The sequence below is a fragment of the Symphalangus syndactylus genome, chromosome 3, assembly GCF_028878055.3.
Source record: "Symphalangus syndactylus isolate Jambi chromosome 3, NHGRI_mSymSyn1-v2.1_pri, whole genome shotgun sequence".
NCBI lineage: Eukaryota > Metazoa > Chordata > Mammalia > Primates > Hylobatidae > Symphalangus > Symphalangus syndactylus.
Genome location: NC_072425.2, coordinates 18,579,694 through 18,590,075, shown reverse-complemented (window position 1 = coordinate 18,590,075; position 10,382 = coordinate 18,579,694). Strand labels below are relative to the sequence as shown.

General features: G+C 50.8%; 1 long non-coding RNA gene across 1 annotated transcript; it reads right to left on the bottom strand.

The window, feature by feature from the left end:
- Positions 1 to 1,409: 1,409 nt before the first annotated feature.
- On the bottom strand, positions 1,410 to 7,344 carry LOC129478284 (uncharacterized). The gene is made up of 2 exons (XR_008656376.1): positions 7,205 to 7,344; positions 1,410 to 1,718 (listed from the first exon to the last, which is right to left on the bottom strand). It is a non-coding gene; the product is annotated as an uncharacterized lncRNA (long non-coding RNA).
- Between the last annotated feature and the right edge of the window lie 3,038 nt (positions 7,345 to 10,382).

The following is a 10,382-nucleotide window of genomic DNA, read 5'->3' as shown; positions in this document are numbered from 1 at the left end:
GGCCAAGTCCTGGAACACTCTGACCTCAGTGTATCCTGATACCCAGATATACACACGCCCTCAACCACTGACTCTGCCTTCACTGCACCAGAGGTGCAATGGACGGACACACGCACACAAACACACCTCACATGCACAAACCAGTGGCACGAAAACACTTTTGCACCGAAGGCATTCTTACAAAGCAGACAGTTACATACACACACACACGGACACCTGCACAGAGTCACTGATAAACACAGATGCGTGAGGGCACCCACACGCACCCACACGCAGAAATACAAGTGCATGTTTAGGCCTACGCACACATACACCCCAGATATCCCCTCCACACACACACACACACACACACACACATACACACACACGCACCTACACACGCTGACACAACGCACACTTGCAGCCCATCCTGCACGCACACCCTTTTGTGCACACAGTGTGCACATGCAGCGACGCGGCCTCTAAGGGCATCTTGCGGAGCGAGGCTGAGGCTTCGTTCAACTTCTCCAGAGCCCAGTCGGTTCCAACACTGCCACCGTGTGGCCGCAGGTGCACAGTGCACAGGCCATGAGGCTGGAACACCTGGCTAGTGGGGAGGAGGTCTCGCCCCAAATCTTGGGTCTCTCCATCTAGTTGAGCCGGGCTGCCGTTTGGCCACTTCCCAGTAAAACCGAACACAGTCCTGGAGAACTGGGTCAGACTGTGTGACAGCTGGAGCCTGCTACTGTGGGCCATTGCTGTCCATCCAGCAGGGCTGGCACCATGGCCTGTCTTTGCAACCCGTGGCTGGTGACACGTGGTAGGCAGGCGGCCCCCATGTTAGTGTAGAGTTGGTGCCAAGTTGCTGAAACTCTCCTAGAGAGACTGGGGTTCAATCCCGACCTGCAATGTAATCATTAATTCACTCATCACAGTATCGAGGCTGTAATCTGTGTCCATGTATGATGCTAGGTTGAAATTATGGTGAGCAACACAGACAGTTGCCTCTCCTAAATGTCAGGGGGCCCAACACTGAAGAGATAACACAACAAATATTTATCAGGTTACACCATAGAAAACTGACATTGGTGTAGGTCTAAAATGGTCAACTACTGGCAGAGTATTCACACAAGATCCTTTGATTCACCCTAATGATGGCAAGTGTCATACGGGTTACAGAACAGGGCAGTGGGGCTTAACCGGGGGTGGAATGGCAGGGAAGGCTTCCTTGAAAGGAACTTGACTCTAAGCTGAACTTGAAAGGGTGAGTAGTGATGAAGTTGCTCGCAGGGTGGGAAGACCTGTGCAAAGGCCCTGAGGCAGGAGAGAACTAGCATATTGTGGAAACCGAAATAAAGCCAGTGTGCTTAGAACCCAGCACCAAAGGTGAGGGGCGTGAGTGAAGCCAGAAGGATTGGAGAACCAGGAGCTCCAGGCAGGATCCAAAGTTTAGGGCATGGAACTATTTAGTACTTGGGACTTCTTCCTCCCGACGGCACCAGGGAGAGGCTCGCTGAAGAAGGGTGTAAGCATGGGAATGTCATACTCAGCTTGGTGATTTCAAAAGCCCACTCTGGCTGCAGAGTGGAGAAGGCTGAGTGATGGGGTGGGGAGCACAAGCTGTTACCTGCATCCAGGTGAGAGACGGCGGTGGGGAGAAGTGCGCAGAGCCGAGATCTTGGTCCAGCTGCTCTCTGCGTCCAGGTTTTGTCCTCTGTAAAGTGGGCTGTAATTTCTACCTTGCAAGGAGGATGAAATAAGAAAATGAATATAAAGCACTCGGCAGGTGCCTGGCACATAAGGAGTACTCAGCAAATGGCAGCTGTGATTCCTCATCTTATCTTCTTATTATTAGAAAGCACAGAGGGCCTGTCCCCTGCCCTCGCTGTGGGCTTCCAGTGGTCTGTGCCACTCGGGGCCAAGCTCACGGATGGCGCCCAGAGCCCGTGGAGGCATAGATGTTCTCGCTTTTGTTCTCAGAGGCCCTGGAGCACTCAGGTGCCCCCACGCTCCTCAATTTAGACTCGAGGTCTCCCCAGGGATGAGCACTCTTAGGGGAGTGGTGCCTGGGAGGACCTTGCCAAGGTTTTCTCTCCTCCTAGATACTGCAAGGAGCTGAGGCAGACCCCCAGCCACACAGGCCTGCCAAGGATGTGTCATGATCTTGTAGAGATGGGGAAACTGAGGCTCGGGAGATTACATCACACACTGAGTAGCAGTGCTGGGATTTGAGACCACCCTGACTCCCAAAACTGTGCTTTTTAATTTTTTAATCTTAGGTGCAGAAACTTGAGTTAATCACACATCTCAGCTCCCGGCAGACTATTCATGCAGGATCCATCTCCTGACTTGTTATTACTAAAAAATCGATATGTGTCAACCATTCCTGGAGCCTTATTTTGCACCCAGCTCAGTGACAGGGCCCACGCGGACACATCCACAGGTGGTTCAGTGACAGGTCTTGTCCTTGGGGAGCATGTGAGCTGGTGACAGTCAACTCTGGGCAAAGAACTTCCACTCTCCTGCCCAGCAGTGCTGATTTAAGGAATTTATCCAAGGAAAACAAGGATGAGGGTCTATAAAGGTGTTTGCATCAGACTGATAAGAAAGATTTCATGCCCTTCAGTGAGGAATAAATGCATTATGATATATCAGTCCAATGGAATATTATGCATCTATTAAAACTGGTGGCAAGAGAATTCCTTTACTGATGTGGAAGGATGGCTATACTTTGTTATTCATATTTTTTTAATAATAGGTCATATAACAGTATTCATAGAGATTTCCATTTTGAAAAACATAGATAATACATGCATATATTTTCTTTATTCTAAGATGCACATTTTTTAACATTTGAACATTTCTAAAATCAGGATGTGCATTGCAATTAATAGATATGTTTAATGCAGTAGTTCTTTTCTCCAAAAGAGCCGTGTAATTAAATCAATGATGCATCCCCCAATCAGTGTTGTCCTAGAATCAAGAAAAACATATATATACATACACACATAGGAAAAATTCCAGAACGACAGCAACCAAAATGTTAAAAGTCATTAAATCTAGGTGATTTTCACTTTCTTCATAAACCTTCTGTACTGTCTGGGTTTTATAAACTGAACATGAATTATTTTTATAATTAGAAAAAAATCCCCTATTTCCATATTGAAAAACAAAACAAAGTCTCAGGTCAAAAAAAGTCCAAGCTTCTCATACACAGCAGGCCAGAATACTCGCTCAACAGAGCCCCAGAAGCAGGGGACGGGAACCAAGGGGACTTGGCAGCCTGGTTGTAAAGGAGCTGGGCTTCCTAACACAGGAGGGATTTGGGTAGATGGGGAACAGGTTTAGACACCACAAGCCAAAGAGACAGTCTAAAAGGAGGCGTGGGGATCCAGAGCATTCCCTGCAGGTCTGGAGGGAAATGGCGTGACTGAGGCCAGGCAGATGGCAGTGGTGGTAGTTAGAATAATAACCCTAGCGGACATTTATTGAGTGCTTACCCTGTGCTGGGTACTGCTCTAAGCATTTCATATGCATTTCCTTATTGTAACAGACTGCCTTGTATCCCCGCAAGATGCATATGTTGATGTCCTAACCCCCAGTGCCTTAGAGTGTGATCGCATCTGGAGATAAGGTCTTTAAAGAGGTGATAAGGTTGAAATGAAATCACTAGGGGGGACCCTAATCCAGGATAACTGGAGTCTTTATAAGAAGAGGAGATTAGGACACACACATCAACAGAGAGAACAGGCAAAAGCACAAAGAGGAGAAGACGGCCGTCCACAAGCCAGAAAGGGAGACCTCAGAAGGAACCAACCCCTGCTGGCACCTTGACCTCAGCCTTCTAGCCTTCAGAATAGTGAGGAAATAAATTTGTGTTGTTGAAGACACCCAGTCTGTTGCTCTTTGTGATGACAGTCCTAGCAAACTAATATACTTCTTTACCCCACAACAACCCCGTGGGGGTGGTTGTTTCAGTTATCTCTTGCTGCATAACAAGCTGCCCCAACACTTTGTGGCTCAAGATATCAATAATAATTTGCTTTGCTCTGGAGCTTGGCAAGGTCAGCTTATCTACGCTCTGCATGGCATTGCTAGGCAGACAACATTCAGGATGGCTCATGCATGTGACTCCATGACAAGCTGGTGCTGTGAGCCAGACGCTTATTGTGGCCTCTCCATGTGGCTGCTTGGCCTCCTCACAGCATGGTCACTGGATTCCAACAGTGGGCATCCCAAGAGAACCCGATGAAGTACTTGGCATTCTTATGACTGAACCTTGAGAGTCTTGTAGTGTCACTGGTGCTACATCTATCAAGGCAGTGACAAAAGTCCTCCAAAGTTCAGGGCAAGGGACCACTGTCCCCACTATCGCCTGGGAAGAGTGTCATTGTTCTTGTGAGAAGACCTTGTGGGATGGGATATATATTGTAGCTGACACCTTTGGAAAATGCACTCCATCCTAGTAGGTACTGTAATTATCCCCATGTTACAGGTGAGGAAATGCAGGTGGAGAGAGAATTTAAAGGACAGGCTAAGATCATGCAGCTTGTAAGTGGTGGCATTGGGTGGATTGGTGCTGGATCATGAAAGGCCTTGAATGCCAAATCCAAGGTTTAGGTTTAAAGTCGGTGGACAATAGAGAGCCAGTGAGCTTTTGGAAGCAGAGAATGAAATCATTAGGTCTGTGTTCAAGGAAAATCACTCTGGCTGCAGGATAGGAAAAGGAAGAAGGGTAATCTGGAGGCAAGAAGAGGCCGGGGCCACAGTGCTAGGGAGGGGATGTGGACCAATCCAGGGCAGTGCTTGGGGGCTGGAGGGAAGGGCCCTGCTGCTGCTTTTAGGCAGGAGGGCCTCTGAGTGATGAGTAGCACCCACCCCACTCCTCTGTGGACCAGCTGAGGTCCCCGCTCCCTTGGCTTCCCAAGATCTGCTGTCTCATAAGATACCTGTGGGCCCTCCTTCTTCAGGGCGTCTGGTGAAGGCCCTGCTGGGTTTGATCTCACTGCACAAAGCCAGGACATAAGAGGTCCTTAGTGTTTGCCGAATGAGCAAATGGTGAGTGAATGAATTAATGAGTGGGAGACAGGCCGTAGAAGAAAACTGATAAACTAAGGGAGAAAAAAAGCCAAATATACCTTAACCATGCAACTTCACGGAATCACAGATCTGGGGGGACTAACTGGGTGGTGACTAGAAGCGTGGCCAGAATGTGGGGGGTGGGGGTGGGCGCAGGAGTTTGAGAGGCCTCTAGAAGCTGTCCCAGGAGAAAGACCAGAGCCGGGATGGGGCTGAGCCCTGATTGGATATAATGGGTGTTCATCGCAGATGTTCCACCAATGAGGCAATCAGCTCCTTCCGCTGCATTCGCAAAGGCGAGATTCCGCGCAGGTTCGAATCCCTGCTCTGCGACCCATTCACAGACATGTCTCGAGCGCGAGCCTTCTCTGCAGTTTTCTCAGCTGCACCGTGGAGGTGAGAGCGGCATAGCCCTCCCCTGGTAGCAATACGGACCTGGGAAGCACTGAGTGAAAAGCACCAGCTTTGGTCGGGCTGGAATTAGGGGCTACTGGGGACTCCTGGCCAGTGCCATGGCCCCACAGTGGCGTGTGCTGGAGTAATGGTCCGCTCACTTTTCTTCCCCGCCACCGGACTGGGAGCTCCTGACGGGCAGAGACTGTGTCCCAGGGCTCATCCCGGGGCTGGCAGGAGGAGGACTCAGAAAGGTCTGGGGTGTTAGCTTCGAGAACGGGTGCACTTCCCTAGGGGGCTGTTCACAAAGGGACGCAGAGCATGGAGCGGCAGCCAGGCCTCCACTATCTCATGGAGCCTGCCCCATCGGCAGACCCTGTCTGGATGCCAGCCGGGAAGCCCGGGGCCACAGAAACCCCGCAGCAGAGCCAGCCAGGCCCATGGGAAACGGGTCAAAGCAAATGAGGGACTTCCAGCGGCCAGGAACCAGAGAGAGAGGAGGCAAGGTGGGGACACCTGGGTGGACAGAACACCTACAACATGCCAGTAGGAAGTCATGTTCTCCACCCCATTTTACGGATGGGAAAATTGTGAGCTTTGTCCTGTATTAATCCACGGAGATTTCGAGGAGGGGAAGGAGGGAGACGTGGATAAGGGGCAGGGTGGGCCGTCCCCGGCAGCAGCATCTTGGGATCAGAGAACGGCCAGCTGTCGTCTCCAGGTCCTTGCACCCCAGGTTCTGTGCCTCAAGCACCCCGCCTTGGGCTTCCCCTGGGTTGGGCCCGTAAGTTTCCTCTGAGGGGCATTCCTTCTGGGTTCACCATTCAGATCAACCTAGGCTGACAGAAAGCCAAGAAAGAGTAGATTTCTCTCTTCTGTGCTTGAGGGGCAGAGACAGTGGGGGTCACTGGTATCCTGGAGGATGGGGCCAGTTCAGAGATCCTTGCGAGTGAACACTAGTGAGACAAGATCACAGGACAGGCTGGTGGCTCGCACGTTCCTGCCTTCTCTCAGGGCCAGATTCACCTTCAGATTCCAGGGCCCACACCCCTGTGTCCCAGCATGACCTGGAAGGAATTCCAAATAGTCCCAAGGGTTCCCGGATCTAAACCTGGGGCTATGGGCTGGGCTCTGGGCTCAAGCTGAACTCATCCCCTGTCTTCTGCCTCATGTCATCTTCACCCAACTAGGATCCCTGCTGGTCACCACTCAGCCCCTTGCCTGCCCTGGTCAGGGCAGGAAGCTCATCTGGTGCCAGCAATAGGCACCAGAATTGGCCACACTGCCCTAATGCCATCAGCAGCCCCGCAGGACCCCAGCCTTGCCCGTGCCCTCTCCAGCTGGCTCAGCTCAAGGCCAAGCTCTCACAGCCCTTTGGACACTGATTCAAATAGCTCCCCGTCCTGCAGCTTGGCCTACAGCCAGGCCAGGTCCTGCAACGTTCCCCCCTCCAACCCCCGCAAACCAGCATGTTCAGAGCCCCCGTGCCCCGCCTTCCCCCAAAGCCTGCCTCCCCTGATTTCTGTTGGATTTGACATTTGCCCTGTGGCCCAGACGCCCAGGACCCCCCACAGCCCTGCCTGGGGACCCAGCCCGGGTTCCAGCTGGCTGGCGAGCCCAGCCAAGCATCACCGCTCCCGCGACATCCCTGAGTGACAGGAAACAACTCGCTCTTTCCAAGAGGCGAAGCTCTGACAAACACTCACTAGGAAATAATAAAGTGGCAAAATAATTCTGCATCGGACACACTTACCAGAGCAGAAAGCGTCTGCGGAGGAGACAACATCTTGTACCATCTATCTTCCTTAAATCCCCACGCTGTGACAAAGTGGAGGGCGAAATCATGATGAATGATCGGACACATTTAGCCAGTACCTGTGCTCTGTAACGAGCGTGGCCCGGGAAAGGGGCCCTAATGAAGATCTGTGCCCCCGCCCCAAACCGGGCCTCGTCGAAAACAAGTCTTTATTACGAAATTGGTGCCTAGTTTTCATACCACGCAGGATGGAGGCGCGAGGTGTGACATGAATTAACGCCGGCACCTGCAGGGTCAGCCCAGCCCTCGCTGGCGGTACAGAGACAAACGGGTTCGGCTCCCGCCACCACCCTGCGTCTGGTTGACAAGGCGCCAGTCGCCTTCTGATTGTGCGGGAACACGCCTCGGTTTTGTTCCTACCCGGCCCGCCATCATTTATTCTGCTGCCTCATTTGAATATGATGAATACTGTAGTCCTTTATTTGTTCACAACAACCAAATAATTGTAGATCCGTGGGCTTCGGGGCAATTAATCACATTTTTCCCTCCACCAATCCACTATAAACATGACATTGAACAATAAAGTACATTAACCTCTGCTTTGCACAAAACTTTGCTTATTTAAACACCGCAAGGTTATTTGTTTTCCTTCTTGCCAGGCCCCTGCCATGAAGAAGAGGTAGTGGGGAGAGAAAGCCCGCTCCATACTGGGCAACCACACCGGGCAACCACACCAGCCCAGCCCAGCCCCCAGCTCAGCCAGGCCTGGGGCCTGGTGTTAGGAGCGAGCAGGTGTGGCTGCAGGCCCTGGAGTGGGCATCCTGGCAGGACCTGAGTCTGTGTATACGTGTGTGTACGCATGTGTGCACATTTGTGTGTGTATGCACAGCTGTCACTATGCACATACTTGTGTGAACGTGTCTGTATTGCACATGCGTTCCTGTGTATATATGTGTTTATATATGTCTGGTCTCAGAATAGAGGTTCTGAGGAAAAAGTCTAAGTGTGTGTGTGTGTGTACTTATAAGCGTTCTTGTTTTCACATGTGTGGCCATTTTAAAATACGGCTGCAAATTATTTCACATCCTTCCCATCAAGAGGTGGGATCTATGTCCTCCCCTCCTTGAATCGGGGTGGACTTGTGACTGCTTTGACCAAATCTCACTGAGGTCAAAAAAGGGCCACGCAGCCTTTGCCTTGTTCATGGGAACGCTTACTCTTGGAGTCCTGAGTTGCCATTTAAGAAGCCCAGCTACTCCGAGGCTACCATGCAAAAGAGGCCACATGGAGAGGCCCTGAGATCTCAAGGAGAGAGACAGAGAGAGAAAGAGATGCCGGATGAGCACCCAGCCATTCAAGACATCCCAGCCCAAGCACCAGACATGTGAGTGAAGACACCTCCAGCCATTCCATTCTTCCCCGTGGAGGATCCAGACGTGTTGCATCAGGGACAGGCCATTCCCACTGCATCTTGCCTGAATTCTCACCTCACAGAATCCATGAGCATAGTAGGAGGGTGTTGCTTCGTGGCACCAAGACTGGGGTGGCTTGCTATGTGGCAATAGATAATAGGGCTGAAAATCTATGCAATGTGTGCATGTGCATGCATTTGGGGATGTGTACATGAGCAAGTGATGTATGTGAGCAGTACATATATGTGCACAGTGCATCCAAGTCTTCACTTGGCACCTTACTGGATACCTGCTGGGCCAGTCTTTTTCTAGGCGTGTGGGATACATCAGTGACCAAAGCAAGGGCCATGTCCTCACGGAACTTGACTTCTAACAGATGGAGATAGACAATAAATAATAAACTAAAGAAAAAAGTTAAATTAGATGGCATGTTATAAGGTGATAACTACTATGGAAAAAGGGAAAGCCAGAGCTGGGTGTGGGGATCAAGAGAGCCGGGGACTTGGGGTGGGTCACATTTTTCTACAGGGTAGTAAGGGCGGGCCTCTTTGAAAAGACGGCATTGGAAAAATCCTCGAAGGGCATGAAAGAGTTCGTGTATAGGTTTAATTATGCCCCTGAAAATCTCCCCCAAAATGTTGAATTTCTAAACTTCAGAGCTTCAGAATGTGACAAATATTATTTGGAAATACGGTTGTTGCAGATACAGTTAGCTGAGATAAGGCCATACTGGAATAGGGTGGGCGCTTAATCTAATATAACTGGTGTCCTTGTAAAGAGAAGAGACATGGAGACAGAGACACATGGGGCAAAGACTATGTGAGGACAAAGGCAGAGATGGGAGTGATGCATCTACGGGCCAAGGAACACCAAGGGCTGCCAGCAAACACCAGAAGTTGGAGCCAGGCATGGTGGCTCACACCTGTAATCCTAACAGTTTGGGAGGCCGAGGCAGGAGGATCGCTCAAGCTCAGGAACCAGACACCAGCCTGGGCAACATGGTGAGACCCTGTCACTACAAAAGATTAAAAAGTTAGCTGGGCACAGTGGCATGTGCCTGTGATCCCAGCTACTTGGGAGGCTGGGGTGGGAGGATCGCTTGAACCCAGGTGATCAAGGCTGCAGTGAGCCAAGATTGCACCACTGCACTCCAACCTGGACAACAGAGTATGACCCAGTCTCAAAACAAGAAACAAAGGAGGAGGAGTTGCAGGGGGAAAGGAGGATCATCCCCATAGATATATTCCAAGGAAAGATGGCCTGGCAGACTCCTTGATCTTGGACTTCTAGCATCCAGAGCTGTGAGACAGTAAATTCCTGTTGTTTTAAGCCATCCAGTTTGTAGTACTTTGTCACACAGCCCTAGCAGACTAATACAGTGAGTGAAATGGAGATTTGGGAGAGGAGCAGTCTGGGCAGGAGGATCAGCCAGTGTGAGGGCCCTGCAATGGGCAGAGCAGCAGGTTCAAGGATCAACAAAGAAATGGGTTGGCAGGGAGAAAGGAGGAGGAGATGGGTGAGCCAGGTGACAGGGGCTGATTCACACAGCCTTGAGCCATTGTAGGGACTTGGCTTGCACTGTGGGTGAAACAGAGCTTTGCAAGGTTCTGAGCATCATAATTTCTAACCAGGATTGAAAAGGCTCTCTCGGTGCTTTGAGAATAGACTCTGGGGTTGAGGGCAGATTAGGGAGAACAATTAGGAACCTGGTGCAATAATCCAATGATCCATGTGGTGGATTGGACCAGGTGGTGGTGGTAGAG